At 38.9% G+C, this 17,491-nt stretch overlaps 1 non-coding gene across 1 annotated transcript; it reads left to right on the top strand.

The window, feature by feature from the left end:
- Window positions 1–13,014: 13,014 nt before the first annotated feature.
- On the top strand, window positions 13,015–13,118 carry LOC148567089 (small nucleolar RNA R71). Its single transcript, XR_015882202.1, has one exon. It is a non-coding gene; the product is annotated as a small nucleolar RNA R71 (small nucleolar RNA).
- The last annotated feature ends 4,373 nt before the right edge of the window (window positions 13,119–17,491 follow it).

The following is a 17,491-nucleotide window of genomic DNA, read 5'->3' as shown; positions in this document are numbered from 1 at the left end:
AACTAAAAAGGGAAATTTTTCCTAATCTAAGCAACAAAATAAACCGTTAGTTGTCCAAACACGAACAATCCCCGGCAACGGCACCAAAAACTTGGTTCACGAATTGTGAATCACACTTTTCACAACTCGTACCACTAACCAGCAAGTGCACTGGGTCGTCCAAGTAATACCTTACGTGAGTAAGGGTCGAATCCCACGGAGATTGTTGGTTTGAAGCAATCTATGGTTATCTTACAATTCTTAGTCAGGAAGTCAATTGTATTTATCAGTTGAATTGCGAATAAACAAGAGAGCATGGGTTAAAGGTTACTTGTTATGCAGTAGTGGAGAATATGTTGGAGTTTTGGAGATGCTTTGTCTTCTGAATCTCTGCTTTCCTTTGTCCTCTGATTCACGCACGCACGTCCTTCTATGGCAAGCTGTGTGTTGGGGCATCACCGTTGTCAATGGTTACATCCTCTCCTCTTGTGAAAATGGTCCAAATGCTCTGTCACAGCACGGCTAATCATCTGAGGTTCCCGATCATGCTGGAATAGGATTCACCCTCCTTTTGCGTCTGTCACTACGCCCAGCACTCGCGAGTTTGAAGCTCGTCACAGTCATTCAATCCTTGAATCCTACTCGGAATACCACAGACAAGGTTTAGACTTTCCGGATTCTCATGAATGCCGCCATCAATCTAGCTTATACCACGGAGACTCTGATTAAGGAATCTAAGAGATATTCATTCAATCTGATGTAGAACGGAGGTGATTGTCAGACACACGTTCATGGATTGAGGAAGGTGATGAGTGTCACTGATCATCACCTTCTCCATAATTAGGCGCGAATGGATATCTTAGATAGGAACACGCATGTTTGAATGAAAAACAGAAATACTTGCATTAATTCATCGAGACACAGCAGAGCTCCTCACCCCCAACAATGGAGTTTAGAGACTCATGCCGTCAAAGAGTACAAAGTTTAGATCTAAAATGTCATGAGATACAAAATAAGTCTCTAAAAGTTGTTTAAATACTAAACCAGTAGCCTAGGTTTACAAAAATGAGTAAACTATGCTTGGGTGGTGCAGAGATCCACTTCTGGGGCCCACTTGGTGTGTGCTGGGGCTGAGACTTAAACAATTCACGTGCATACGGCTGTTTTGGGCATTCAACGCCAGGTTTGGATCCATTTCTGGCGTTGAACTCCAATTTTTAATCCTTTTCTGGCACTGGACGCCAGAATTGGGCAGAGAACTAGCGTTGAACGCCAGTTTAAGTCGTCTATCCTTGAGCAAAGTATGGAATATTATATATTGTTGGAAAGCCCTGGATGTCTACTTTCCAACGCAATTAGAAGCATGCCATTTTGAGTTCTATTGCTCCAGAAAATCCACTTTGAGTGCAGGGAGGTCAGAATCCAACAGCATCAGCAGTCCTTTTTCAGCCTGAATCAGATTTTTGCTCAGCTCCCTCAATTTCAGCCAGAAAAATACCTGAAATTACAGAAAAACACACAACTCATAGTAAAGTCTAGAAATATGAATTTTTCCTAAAAACTAATGGAAATAAACTAAAAACTAACTAGAATATACTAAAAACTATATGAAATTAACCCCAAAAAGCGTATAAAATATCTGCTCATCAGCCTCAGTACTTTAGTAACCCAGCCATGGCAGGCACTTTCTATACCGGTCCATTACCCGCTACTCCTCCAGCTTCTCTGCCAATTGCTCCGCTAGAGTCTAAGTCGATTGTGATACCTGATTCGGACGCCCAGCTAGACCCTTTTTGTGTGATGTTAGGACCAGTGAGGTAGGATAGCATTGGACATGTTTCGAATTCTTCTGAGAAAGATCCTAGTGAGGACATGAACTGGAGATCCGATGATGCCATTGTTGTAGTTTCTGACATAGGGAGCAGTACGAGTGGTGCGAGTAGAGCTCAGACATATGGGATGAGAGGCGTCTAGTAGCTGCAGTAATAAGGTAGAGGTTCTTTGTTCCTTAACCGTTTTCCCTCACTTTTGTATCACTTTTTGAGGAATAGAACTTGATTTTCTTTTGTTAGTCTGGGTACCAGTTCAGGGGTTTGCTGCAAGGACCAGGTATCTGGGAAGTTACTAGTCTGTATATATGTATTTATATATGTATTAACAAATCTATCGAGTCTGTAACAATCTAACTTTGGATGTACATATATGTGAATGCCATTTTGTTTTTACTCCATGAATTCTATGTTACCTGAACTGCTATTATTTTATTAATTATTTTAGAGTATACTTTATATTATACGTATATGCTGACGTCTGAGTTGATTCTAACTTAAGTAAAATAATAAGCCTGGCTAACATATATGATTGCGCTAGTGCGACAGGCTCATATGTATTAAATATTACAGAGTCTAGAGTTTTATAGGGTTATTGAGAAGTGACTCCTGATGACTGACATTGATCCAGACTTATCGAAATTGGGTTGTTATAATATTCACCTTGTATTTCTCTTATTTATTTTTTTATTTATAAAAATATTTAAAATTCATAAATAAACAAGAAACGAGAAAATACAGAACAAGAATTAAAAAGAAGTAGAAAAAGAAGAAATGAAAAGAAAAAATTCAAAAAAAATGTTACAAGTTGAGCAAATGAATAATGTAAATAAAAAAACATATCAGTATTTAAAGGATAAGTACTGCTTTGGTCTCTAAGGTCTAGAATCAAAACCGAATCCATCCCTAATGTTATTTTTAATTCGAAATTGTGCTTAACATTTTATTTGGTATTAAAATCGTCATTTCGACTTTTAAAGGACAAAAAGTGCCTTTGCATTTGTTCTGACTCCAATCTCATCATCCACCACCACCACCACCACTCTTAACACCATCACCACCCCCTTACTTCCACCAAATACCGACAATCAAATTCAAGAATACAATATTCAACGATAATAATTCAGTATTTAAATTCAAACAATTATCAATTTCATCTATTACCAATAATAACACATCATTCAAATTCAACAACAACAACATCAAATTCAATAATAAAAATAACACACAACATTTATTTTTTATTTGAAAAAAGAAAAAAGAAAAAATTAGGACAGAGAGAGAAGAGAGATGGAGTGATAAGGGAGAAGAAGAAGTAAGAAGAATGAGGAAAAGGATAGCTCATCACCAACTTACTGATGATTTGTTGCCGCCGTTGTAGAGAAAGACAAGAGAACGAAAGCTGTAACGACCCAACTTCTAGCATGTCATGACCAATGCTAGCCTCCAAGCGCTACTTCACGGCTTTCCATAGAGAGTTTATACCTTATATTAAATATATACATATGAGCGTGTAGCGCTAATCGAGATCGCGTGTCAGATATATAGATATAATGGAATGGGTAATAATTAGACAGATAATGTCTACATGAGGCATAAAAAACACATAAAACGTAGTAATATCAGGCATATATGCCCAAAGGATCATTTCCTACATCAAAGTTCACATCGGATTACGTTATTGCTTATTCATGAAAATATTTACAGACTCTATATTTATACTAACAAGATTCGACTCACAAGAGTCACCCTAATTTGGGACCCGTTCTAACTTATTTCAATAGATATTTACATAATCACATAACCTTCCAAAAGTCTATACTCTATACAGAGCGAGGGCAAAGATGACTACTGATGTTGGTCACTATCACTAAAAGTGAATTCCCGTCTCAAAAGAGTATAGTGAGAAAAATAAACCAATGGTAAGCTAATATTTATTATTTACTAGTCAAATTTAACACCCAGAGATTAATTACCCTCATAAAGTCAATTTTGACCTTATTAATAGTTTTTTCTATTTAATTTTTTATTTTTTTCATTTTTCTTTAATTTTGGTTTTTTTACCATTGGGAATGTTTCACTATTTCTTGTTGGGCCGTAGTTCGAGATTTTGCAAAATAAATGTTAAAATAGCCAGAAAAGTCTGTTTACTGAAAACCGGGTTCTTACATTTTATCATGCTTAAAGAAAATTTTTCCCTCAAAATTTCAACTATGCACAAGGAATTATAAGGACATATATGTTATATTTTATGGTGACTGGGTCTAGTGGCACTTATTAGTAAGGTAAAACTTTGCCTTATTGATGGAGTCTAGAAGCCCTATCTATAACCCTCTTGCGACAGTCCGTTGCCAAATGTCCCTCCCTATTGCAGTAGTAACATATATTTGTACTAAACTGACAAGGCCTACCGCCATGATTTTTTCCACTCTTCGGGTATACGAGGCCATCCTGAGTTTGCTGAGGTTGTTCTCCTTGTACCCAACCTAGGTCATTATTATTGTTACTACTATTGAAACAAATGGGAAGGTTGCCTCCAGGTCAGTTCCAGCGCTGTTACTGCCCGTTAGCTTTAAAATATCAACCTCGAGGGGCTAGACTCTAAACGAAACATTGTTGTGTAGTCTCTCGACAATTTGCTTGTGCAATTGCCAACTTCTTTGAACATTCCTCCACCAGCTGACTCTTATTGAATAATTCAACAAAGTTTCTGATCTCTATTGGATCTATGGTGCACGAAAATGACTCCGCGCGTTTCACACAAATAGACTGGTAAGTATATCGGGTCGTCCAAGTAATACCTCAGGTGAGTGAGGATCGATCCCATGGAGATTGTTGGTTTGAGCAAGCATTGGTTACCTTGCAGATCTTAGTTAGGCGGATAAAGAATATGATTGTCACGAGAAAACACATAAAACAAATAAATAAATAAAACATTACTGGATAGGTGTGAAATCTATGGTATGAGAACGGTTGAGGCTTCGGAGATGCTTCTTCCTTCTGGATCAACTAAGCTCACCATCTACACTAACTTCTGATTGATTGATTCTATGGCAGGCTGTATATGATTAACGCCGGGTCAGTGGTCATTAATCTCCTCTACTTCAGATCAAACACCGGGTCAGCAGTCATCCAATCTGAACGAGGGTGAAGCTCTAGCAGTCCATTCCATTAGTGATCCTACTCAAAACGCCATAGATAAGGTCGGATCTTCCGAATCAGAAAACGGTACTCCTTGGGTTCTATCCTATACCACAAAGGCCCTAATCGCCCCGCACCTCGGCTCCACTAATGTCTCGAGAAGTACCCAATGAAGCCGTGGATTAGTCGTCTAAGAGATGTATAATCAAGCTTGTGGTTCAATACTATCCCGTCAAGGACTCGTAAGAACCCATGTAGAATTGGGATGATGGTCAAGTTACACTCCCAATCCATTAGGATGAAGAACGGAGATACATCTTAGAATAGAATCAAGCATAGATTGAAGTAGAGTAGTGATATTATTAATTCATGAGAATCAGCAGAGCTCCTAACCTTAACCTTAGGAGGTTAGTGACTCATATTGTACAAAAAAATAATGTAATTCAAAATATGGCATAAAGTGCTGAACAAGGGTGATCCTTGTTCTATATATACTAATCTAATAACTAAGGATTACAAAAAATAAGATAAACTAGTCTTGTAGTGCGAAAATCCACTTCTGAGGCCCACTTGGTGAGTGTTTGGGTTGAGCTTGAATGTCTCTACGTGATAGGACTTCTTAGGGGTGTTGAACGCTGGCTTGGGACTCCCTTTTGGGCGTTTGGACGCCAGTCACTCCCCTTTGGGAGTTGGACGACAGGAATAGGGCTGGTGGCTGGCGATGAATGCCAGTTTGGGGCCTTCATTTCTAAAGCAAAGTATGAACTATTATATATTTCTAAAAAGCCCTTGATGTTAGCTTTCCAAAGCCGTTAAGAGAGCGCCATTTGGACATCTGTAGGTCCAAAATACTCCTTCGAGTGCATGGAGGTCAGATCCTGACAGCATCTGTAGTCCTTTCTCTGTCTCTGAATCAGACTTCTGCTGAAGCTCTTCAATTTCAGTTAGAAAATACCTAAAATCACCATAAAACACACAAACTCAAAGTAGAATCCAAAAATATGAATTTTACACTAAAACCTATGAAAATATAATAAAACTTAAATATAACATAATAAAAACTATATGAAAATGATGCCAAAAAGCGAACTAAAAACTTAAACTGCTTATCCTCAAGAAACTAAAAACAAAGTAGGATTAAAAATAAGAGAATGATACAATAAATCTCAAGGTTGATCAACTGAACTAGCAAGTGAACCAGCAAGTGCACTAGGTTGTCCAAGTAATACCTGAGGTGAGTCATGGTCGATCCCACAAGGATTATTGTTTTGAAGCAAGATATGGACACCTTGTAGATCTTAGTCAGGTAATTAGAAAAGATAATTTGTTGAGATAAATGCATAAAACTTAAATAGGAATGAAATTACTTAATTTGAGTGGAACTAATGATAAGAGAACGATTGAGGCTTTGGGGATGCTTCATTCTTCTGGATCAACCTTTCCTACTGTCTTTCTCCAACTGTGAAGGATTCCTTCCATGGCAGGCTGTAAGTGATCAACGTCGTACGGTCGCGGCTGCTGAATTTTCCTCTCTCAAGCCAAACGCCAGGTTTAGTGTGTGCCCAATCTGAAGGAGGGTGACGCTCCTACAGTTCATCCCCTTGATGATCCTACTCAAAATGCCACAGACAAGGTTGAATCTTCCGGATCAGATAATGTTGTGCCTTTGATTCTAGCCTCTAGCACGAAGACCCTAATCTCCCTATACCTCGGCTTTACTGGTGTTTCAAAAAGTCCCCAATGAAGTCGTGGATTAGCCGTCTAAGGGATGTATAATCAAGCTGGTGGTTCAGTAATCTCTAGTTAGGACTCAAACTGAACCCAAGTAGAGTGAAGACGATTGTCACAGATCATCCCATTCATAAGGTTGAAGAACGAAGATACATCTTAGAATAGAGTCACACACGAATTGAATAGGACAGTAGTACATTTATTAATCCATGAAAATTAGAAGAGCTCCTAGCCTTAACCTAGGAGGTTTAGTAACTCATGCTGATAGAAAAATACAATATTAAATGTGAAAATGGGCAAGAGTCCTTAACAAGGATGAACTCTTGTCTATATATACTAATCTAATGACTAAAGATTACAGAAATATGATAAACTAAGTTGATAGTGCGATAATCCACTTCTGGGGGCCACTTGGTGAGTGTTTGGGCTGAGATTGAGTGTCCCCCATATGCTAGTGTCCCTTAGGGGTGTTGAACGCTGGCCAGGGACCCTCTTTTGGGCGTTGAGCTCCAGTTGCTCCCTTGTGGGCGTTGGATGCCAGGAATGGGGCTGGTGGCTGGCATTAAACGCTAGTTTTGGGCCTTTATTTTCGAAACAAAGTATAGACTATTATATATTTTTGGAAAGCTCTAGATGTTAGCTTTCCATAGCCATTAAAAGCGCGCCATTTAAACTTCTGAAGCTCCAGAAAAACACTTTTGAGTGCACGGAGGTCAGATCCTAACAGCATCTGCAGTCCTTTCTCTGCTTCTAAATCTGACTTCTGCTCAAGCTCCTCAATTTCAGCTAGAAAATACCTGAAATCACCATAAAACACACACACTCAAAGTAGAATCCAAAAATGTGAATTTTCCACTAAAAATTATGAAAACTTAATAAAACCTAAACAAAACATACTAAAAACTATATGAAAACAATGCCAAAAAGCATATAAAATATCCGCTCATCAGAACACCAAACTTAAACTGTTGTTTGTCCCCAAACAACCAAAAACAAAGTAGGATAAACAAAAATATAAGGATGCAATAAATTTCAGAGTTCTCAATGAAGCTCAGTTTCAAATAGATGAGCGGGACTAGTAGCTTTTTGCTTCTAAATAGTTTTGGCATTACAATTTCCATTGAGGCTCAGAATGATTGGCATCTTTAGGAAATCAGAATCTAGATGATATTATTGATTTTCCTAGTTAAGTTCTTTTTTATTCTTGAACACAGCTTCTTTAGAGTCTCGGCCGTGACCCTAAGCATTTTATTTTCCAGTATTACCACCGGATACATAAATGCTACAGACACTTAACTGGGTGAACCATTTTGGATTGTGACTTCGCTTTGCCAGAATCCCCAGTCAGTGGTGTCCAGGGTTCTTGAGCACACTCTTTGCTTTGGACTACGACTTTAACTGTTCAGTCTCAAGTTTTTACTTGACACCTTCACACCACAAGCATATAGTTAGGGACCCAGCTCAATTGAACTGTTTAGGCTAAGATATTTTTTCTTTTAGGCCCTCCTAACCATTGATGCTCAAAGCCTTGGATCCTTTTGTCCTTGCCTTTTGGTTTAAAAGGTTATTGGCTTTTTGCTCTTGCCTTTTGGTGTTAAGAGCTATTAGCTTTTTCTGCTTTTTATTTCTTTTTCAGCTTGCTTTTTTTTTCTTCGAATAAGCATATATATATATATATTTCTTTTAGTTTTTTGCTGCTTTTTCTTGCTTCAAGAATCAATTTTAGGATTTTTCAGATCATCAATAATATTTCACTTTTATCATCATTCTTTCAAAAGCCATCATTCTTAACTCCAATATAAAAAATGCACTGTTTATTCATACATTCAAAAAATAAAAGCAATTCCACCACATCATATAATTGAACTACTCTTAATATAAAACTTGAAATTCATGCATCTTAATTTTCTTTTTCAGTAAAAAATTTTCTTTTAAGCAAGGTGAGAGATTCATGGAATATTTTATAGCCTTAAGACATTAAGACAGATGATCATGCACGAGAAACAGACAATAAAACAAAATACATGGAAAACAGAATAACTTAAACAACAGAGGAGTAAAGAGAACGAATCAACCTTAGTGATGGTAGCTACAACTCCTTCTGGAAGACCCAATGGGGTGCTTGATCTCCTCTATGTCACGCCCCTACCTCTGTTGTTCTTCCCTCATGGCTCTTTGATCTTCTCTTATGTCATGGAGGATGGTGGAGTATTCTTGATGTTCCATCCTCAGTTGACCCATGCTAGTGTCTAGTTCTCCAAGAGAAATGTGCAAATACTCCCAATAGCCTTGGGGAGGAAAATGCATCCCTTGAGGCATCCCAGGGATTTCTTGTTGAGGTAGTTGCACAGGTTCTTGTGCATGCTCTCTTACATGCTCCATCCTCTTCTTGGTGATGGACTTCTCCTCCTCAATAGGAATGTCTCCTTCTATGACAATTCCAGCTGAATTGTATAGATGACAGATAAGGTAGGGGAATGCCAACCTTGCTAAGGTGGAAGGCTTCTCAGCTATTTTGTACAACTCTTGAGGTATTACCTCATGTACCACCACCTCACTTCCAGTCATGATGCAACGAATCATGATGGCTCTGTCAATGGTCACTTCTGACTTATTGCTAGTAGGGATGATAGAGCGTTGGATGAATTCCAACCATCTTCTAGCTACAGGCTTGAGGTCAAGCCTTCTCAGTTGGATAGGCTTGCCTTGAGCATCCCTCTTCCATTGGGCTCCTTCCACACAAATGTCTGTGAGGACTTGGTCCAGCCTTTGGTCAAAGTTGACCCTCCTAGTTTAAGGATGGGGGTCTCCTTCCATTAGTAGTAGATTGAGCGCCAACCTTACACTTTCCAGGCTAAAGTCCAAGATACGCCCTTGGACCATAGTATGCCAATTTTTGGGGCTTGGGTTCACACTTACATCATGGTTCTTCGTGACCCATGCATTGGCATAGAATTCTTGCACCATCAAGATTCTAACTTCTTGAATGGGGTTGATTAGGACTTCCCAACCTCTTCTCTGGATTTCTCTTCAGATCTCTGGGTACTCATTCCTTTTTAGCTTAAAGGGGACTTCAGAAATCACCTTTTTCTTTGCTACTACTTCATAGAAGTGGTCTTGATGAGCTTTGGTAATGAATTTCTCTATTTCCCAAGCTTCAGAGGTGGAAGCAACTACTCTTCCTTTCCTCTTTCTAGAGGGCTCTCTGACTTTGGGTGCCATAAGTGGGAATGGAAAGCAAAAAGCAACGCTTTTCCAACACCAAACTTAAAAGCTTTGCTCGTCCTCGAGCAAAATAAGAAGAAAAGAGTAGAAGAAGAATATAATAGAAGAAATGGAGGGGAAAAGTGGGTTTGGCCAAAGGAGTGCTTAGGTGTATGGATGTGGTGTGTATGAAGGGTAGGAAGAAGGGGGTATTTATAGGAGTGGAATAGGGTAGGGTTCGGTTATGGGAGGGAATTGGGTGGGTAATTTTGAATTTGGAGTGGGTGGGGATTGGTGGGAGTTATAATGGTTTTGGGAAGTGATATGGATGTGATTGGGTTAGGGTTTATAGAAAAGAGTGTGTAGAGAAGAGAGAAAGTAAGAGAGAGAAGAAGTGGGGTAGGTGAGGAATCTGTGGGACCAACTGATCCTGAGGGGTTAGGGAATTCGAGTTCTCTGCCCCTTGTGGGCGTTGAACGCCCAGCTCTATGCTCCTGGCTGGCGTTCAACGCCAGCTATGTACCTCTAAGTGGGCATTGAACGCCCTTGAGGATACTCCTACCAGGTATTCAACGCCTGGTCTGTGCCTTTGTTTGGGCCTTGAATGCCCAGGGTCTGCCCCCTGGTCTGTGCTCCCTGGCTGGCGTTTAACGCCAGCACTGTGCTCCCTGGCTGGCGTTCAATGCCAAAAATGAGTTCTTCATAGGCGTTGAACGCCCACTCTGGCTTCCCTGGCTGGCGTTCAACGTCAGCAGGGTCTCTGCTCCAGGGTGTTCTGTTTTTAGCTCTGACTATTTTTGTTTCTGTTCTAACTACTGCACATGATCATAAACTCAAAGAAGACATGAAAATTAACTGAAATAGCTTAAATATACTTAAGGAAAAACAAAAAAAACATTAATTATTGATGGGTTGCCTCCCAGCAAGTGCTTCTTTAACGTCACTAGCTTGACGGTTAGCTCCTTACAGAGATGGATAGGGGCTCAGAATTTCGCCCCTTATAGTGAATTTCATGTCTGTGCTCTCATGGATAAGTTCCACATGTTCCAGAGACAGGATCCTACACACAGTGTGTGGGATGACTGGATTGTCTGTGAAGACAACTCATGCCAGGTGAGAGGCCTTCAGTGGGGATCTTCTTGTCCCTCCAGCCTTTAGGTACTTTCTTCTTAGTACCTTTGTTCTTAGTGCTTGATAATGGCTGCCCAACACCAAACTTAGAATTGGTGTCTGGGGGCTCTGTATAACTCTGCACTGAAAGAGAAAGTTGAAGCACTTTATGTTTATGAATGGCGCTTCCTTCAACGGAGGTAGAATAAGGTATATGAACCTTGAATACAAGACAGTCCTCATCTAATTGTAGGACTAGTTCTCCTCTGTCGACATCAATCACAGCCTTGGTTGTAGCTAGGAAGGGTCTTCCAAGGATGATGGATTCATCCTCTTCCTCCCCAGTATCCAGGATTATGAAGTCAGCAGGGATGTAAGGGTCTTCAACCTTCACTAAGACATCCTCTACTAGTCCATAAGCCTTTTTCATAGACTTGTCTGCCATCTCTAGAAAGATTCTTGCAACTTGTACCTCAAAGATTCCCAGCCTCTCCATTACAGAGAGAGGCATAAGGTTTATGCTTGACCCTAGGTCACACAGAGCCTTATCAAAGGTCATGGTACCTATGGAGCAAGGGATTAAGAAGCGTCTGGGCACCAGCTTCTTCTGAGGTAACTTATGTTGAACCAAGGCATTGAGTTCCTTAGTTAGCATTGGAGGTTCTTCTTCTAATGGCTTTGTGCCAAACAACTTGGCATTCAACTTCATCGAAATTCCTAGGCATCGAGCAACTTGCTCCTCCCTAGTTTTCTCTTCCTCATCAGAGGAGGAGTACTCTTCATAAGGCTTGCAAGAAAACTTCTATAGTATCCTCATGAGCCTTAGTTGCCTTCAGAACTTCAATAGAGAAGCCTTGGGTGGGCATTAAATGTCCAATAAGGCCTTTCTTACTGGCGTTCAATGCCAGTAATGGTGCTTCCTTGGGCGTTGAACGCCCAGCTTGTGTCCCTTGACTGGCGTTCAACGCCAGTAAGTGTGCCCTTGTGGGCGTTGAACGCCCAGTAAGGACCTTCTTACTAGCGTTCAATGCCAGAATTGGAGGATCATTAGGCGTTGAATGCCCAGCTACGGCCCCATAGCTGGTGTTCAACGCCAACTTCTCTGCCACTTTGGGTGTTGAACACCCAGTAAGGTCTTCCTTACTGGCGTTCAACACCAGCTTTGGTGCCACTTTTTGCGTTAAATGCCAAGTAAGGTCTTCCTTACTACCGTTCAATGCCAACTCATCCTCTTTAGATTCGACCTCAGCCTCTGTGGTTATGGCCTTGCACTCTTCTTTTGGGTTCACTTCAGTGTTACTAGGAAGTGTTAGGAGGAGTCTCAGGAATTCTCTTGCTCAGTTGACCAACTTATACCTCCAGATTTCTAATGGAAGACCTTGTTTTAGTTATGAAACTATGAGTGGTCTTAGAGAGGTTGGAGACTATTGTGACTAATTCAGAAAGGCTCTGCCTAGGAGTCTCCAAGTGTTCTTGAGAAGATGGGAATGGTGGTTTGTTGTTGAACCTATTCTGGGTTCTTCCACCGTGATTATTGTTGAAGCCTTGCTGAGGCTTCTGTTGATCCTTCCATGAAAGGTTAGGATGATTCCTCCATGAAGGGTTGTAAGTGTTCCCATAGGGTTCTCCTATGTAATTCACCTCCTCCAGTGAAGGTTGATCTGGATCATAAGCTTCTCCTTTATAGGAAGTTTCTTGAGTGCTGCTAGTTGCAGCTTGTGATCCAGTCAAATGCTAAGAGATCATATTGACCTGCTGGATCAAGATCTTGTTTTGAGCCAATATGGCATTCAGAGTATCAACTTCTAGGACTCTTTTCTTTTGGGCTACCCCATTGTTTATAGGGTTTCTCTCAAAAATGTACATGAATTGGTTGTTTGCAACCATTTTAATGAGTTCCTATGCCTCTGCAGGTGTTTTCTTTAAGTGGAGTGATCCACCAGCAAAATGATCCAAGGACATCTTTGATATCTCAGATAGGCCATCATAGAAGATTCCTAGGATAGACCATTCTGAGAGCATGTCAGGAGGACACCTCCTGATCAGTTGCTTGTATCTTTCCCAAGCTTCATAGAGGGATTCACCCTCTTTTTGTCTGAAGGTTTGAATTTTCACCCTGAGCTTTCTCATCTTTTGGGATGGAAACAACCTGGCCAAGAAAGCATTGACCAACTTTTTCCAAGAGTCTAGGCTTTTCTTATGTTGAGAATCTAACCATATCTTAGCTCTATCTCTGACAGCAAAAAGGAAAAGCATAAGTCTGTAGACCTTAGGATCCACTCCATTGGTTTTAATGGTATCACAGATCTGTAAAAATTCAGATAGGAACTGATGTGGATCTTTCAGTGGAAGTCCATTAAATTTGCAATTCTGTTGCAAGAGAGACTAACTAAGGTTTTAGCTCAAATTTTTAGCTCTAATGGCAGGTATAGAGATACTTCTGCCATAGAAGTCAGTAGTGGGTGTAGTAAAATCAGCCGGAACCTTCCTTGTTCGGCTACCATGTATGTATTTTAAGTTTCTTGTTCAAAAAGTTCTATAAGATCTCTTCCGAAATGTTGTACTTTAACTTGTTGCAAACGCTTCTTTAGAGTCCTCTCAGGTTCAGGATCAAGATCTAAGAGAGGTTCTTTATCCCTGTTCCTGATCATAAACAAGAAAAGAAAAACAAGAAAGAAGAAGAATGGGAGCTCTATGTTCAAGAACAGAGGACTCCCTGTGAGATATGAAGAAGGAAGAAGAATAAAGATAGAGAGGAGGGAAGAAGAATTCGAACAAAAGGAAAGAATTCGAAAATTAAAAGTAAAAAGAGAAAATATTTTTATTTTTTATTTTATTTATTAATTAAATTCGAAAATAAAAAATAATTAACTAAAAATATTTGAAAATTAAAGTGTGATTTTCAAAAAAGGAGAGAGAAAAAGAGAGAAGATATTTTTGAAAATTAGAAGAGAGAGAAAACAACTAACTAATTAAGAAAGATTTGAAAATAAGATAAGATAGAAGATTTGAAAAATATTTAATTTTGAAATTTTGAAATTTGGATTTTGAATTTTGAATTTTAAAATTTGAAATTCGAAAATTGAAATTGAATTAAGATAAAATAAGATTTTGAAAATTGAATTTTAAAATTTGAATTTAAAACAAGATAAGATAAGATAATGATTTGAAAAAGATAAGATAAAAAAAATAAAAATTTGAAAATATTTTGAATTTTAAAATTTAAAAGAAAGATAAGATAAGATAGAATTAAATTAAAAGAAAAGAATTGAAAAATTTTAAAAATATAAGATTTGAAATTTAAAGTTTGAAATTAAGATAAGATAAGATGATGATTTTGAAATTAAAATTTGAAAAATCTTTGTGATTTTCGAAAATTAAAGTAAAAAGATAGAAAGTATATTTTTTGATTTTTTCTTTGAATTAATAAAGAAAGAGAAAAACAACAAAAAGATACCAAACTTAAAATTTTTAGATCAAAGAACACAAAATTTCAAAAATTGCAAAGAAAAACACCAAAAGACACCAAACTTAAAACTTCTAAGATCAAAACAAGAAAAGAAACAAGAACAACTTGAATACCAAGAAAGAACACAAGGATAATTTTCGAAAATTTAAAGAAACAAAGAATACACAAAGGACACCAAACTTAAGAATTGACACTAGACTCAAACAAAAGATACTATTTTTAAAAATTTTTGGAAAAAGAAAACAAGAAATTCGAAACTTTTACTAAGAACAAGAACTAAAGACTCAAACAAAAAGATAAAGATTAAAAAAGAAAACAAAGATTTTTTAAAAGATTTTTTTTTTCAAAAAAGAAAAATAAAAGACTTAAACAAAATTAAAAACAATACCTAATCTAAGCAATAAGATAATCCGTTAGTTGTCAAATCCGAATAATCCCCGATAACGGCGCCAAAAACTTGGTGCACGGAAATTAACTCCACACAACTGAACCAGCAAGTATACTGGGTCGTCCAAGTAATACCTGAGATGAGTCAGGGTCGATCCCACGAGGATTGTTGTTTTGAAGCAAGCTATGGACACCTTGTAGATCTTAGTCAGGCGATTAGAAAAGATAATTTGATGAGATAAACGTATAAAACATAAATAGGAATGAAATTACTTAATTTGAGTGGAACTAACGATAAGAGAACGGTTAAGGCTTCGGAGATGCTTCATTCTTCTAGATCAACCTTTCGTACTATCTTTCTCAAATTGTGAGTGATTCCTTCCACGGCAGGCTGTAAGTGATCAACGCCGTACGATCGCGGCCGCTGAATCTTCCTCTCTCAGGCCGAACGCCAGGTTTAGTGTGCGCCCAATCTGAAAGAGGGTGAAGCTCTTGCATTTCATCTCTTTGATGATCCTACTCAAAACGCCACAGACAAGGTGGAATCTTCCAGATCAAAGAATGTTGTGCGTTTGATTCTAGCCTATGCCACGAAGACCCTAATCTCCCCATACCTCGACTGAACTGGTGTCTCGAGAAGTCTCCAATGAAGTCGTGGATTAGCCATCTAAGAGATGTATAATAAAGTTGGTGGTTCAATGATCTCTGGTTAGGACTCATACTGAACCCATATAGAATGAAGATGATTTTCATGGATCATCCCATTCATAAGATTGAAGAACGAAGATACATCTTAGAATAAAGTTACACACGAATTGAATAGAACAGTAGTACTTTTATTAATCCATGAAAATCAGCAGAGCTCCTAACCTTAACCAAGGAGGTTTAGTAACTCATTCTGATAGAAAAATACAATGTTAAACGTGAAAGTGGGCAAGAGTCCTTAACAAGGATGAACTCTTGTCTATATATACTAATCTAATGACTAAGGATTACAAAAATATGATAAACTAAGTTGGTAGTGCAAAAATCCACTTCTGGGGCCCACTTGGTGAGTGTTTGGGCTGAGCTTGAGTGTCTCCCACGTGCTAGTGTCCCTTAGGGGTGTTTAACTCTGGCTAGGGACTCACTTTTGGGCATTGAACTCCAGTTGCTCCCTTGTGGGGGCGCTGGATGCCAGGAATGGGGCTTCTGTCTGGCATTGAACGCGAGTTTTGGGCCTTCATTTCCGAAACAAAGTATGGACTATTATATATTTTTAGAAAGCCCTGGATGTTAGCTTTTCATAGCCATTAAAAGCGTGCCATTTGAACTTTTGTAGCTGATGAGCGGATAATTTATACGCTTTTTGGCATTGTTTTTAGTATGCTTTTAGTAGAATCTAGTTACTTTTAGGGATGTTTTCATTATTTTTTATGTTAAATTCACATTTCTGGACTTTACTATGAGTTTGTGTGTTTTTCTGTGATTTCAGGTATTTTCTGGCTGAAATTGAGGGACTTGAGCAAAAATCAGATTCAGAGGTTGAAGAAGGACTGCTCATGCTGTTGCATTCTGACCTCCCTGCACTCAAAATGGATTTTTTGGAGCTACAGAACTCAAAATGGCGTTCTTTCAATTGCATTGGAAAGTAGACATCCAGGGCTTTCCAGCAATATATAATAGTCCATACTTTGCTCGAGAATAGATGACGTAAAGTGGCGTTCAACGCCAGCTCTCTGCCCGATTCTGGAGTTCAGCGCCAGAAATGGATCAAGAACCAGAGTTGAACGCCAGAAATGGATCAAAACCTGGCGTTCAACTCCACAAATGGCCTCTGCACGTGTAAAGTTAAAGCTCAGCCCAAGCACACACCAAGTGGGCCCCGGAAGTGGATTTATGCATCAATTACTTACTTATGTAAACCCTAGTAGCTAGTCTATTATAAATAGGACCTTTTACTATTGTATTAGACATCTTTTGATCATTTTTAGATCTCTAGACCTCCATGGGAGGCTGGCCATTCGGCCATGCTTACCCTCTATTCACTTATGTATTTTCAACGGTAGAGTTTCTACACTCCATAGATTAAGGTGTGGAGCTCTGCTGTTCCTCAAAGATTAATGCAAAGTACTACTGTTTTCTATCCAATTCATTTTATTTCGCTTCTAAGATATTCATTCGCTCTTCAAACTAAATGTGATGAACATGACAATCATCATCATTCCCTATGAACGCGTGCCTGACAACCACTTCCGTTCTACCTTTGACTGAACGAGTATCTCTTAGATCTCTTAATCAGAATCTTCGTGGTGTAAGCTAGAATGATGGCGGCATTCAAGAGAATCCAGAAAGTCTAAACCTTGTCTGTGGTATTCCGAGTAGGATTCAATGATTGAATGACTGTGACGAGCTTCAAACTCGCGATTGCTGGGCGTAGTGACAGAACGCAAAAGGATAGTAAATCCTATTCCAGTATGATCGAGAACTGACAGATGAATAGTCGTGCCGTGACAGGGTGCGTTGACCATTTTCACTGAGAGGATAGGATGTAAACCATTGACAAGGGTGATGCCTCCAGACGATTAGCCGTGCCGTGACAGGGCATTTGGATCATTTTCCCGAGAGAAGACCAAAAGTAGCCATTGACAATGGTGATGCA

This window comes from Arachis ipaensis, chromosome B4 (genome assembly GCF_059453495.1).
Source record: "Arachis ipaensis isolate K30076 ecotype BB chromosome B4, ASM5945349v1, whole genome shotgun sequence".
NCBI classification, from domain to species: Eukaryota; Viridiplantae; Streptophyta; class Magnoliopsida; order Fabales; family Fabaceae; genus Arachis; species Arachis ipaensis.
Note: the sequence above shows the minus strand (reverse complement) of the source record. Positions and strands in the feature narration are given on the sequence as shown.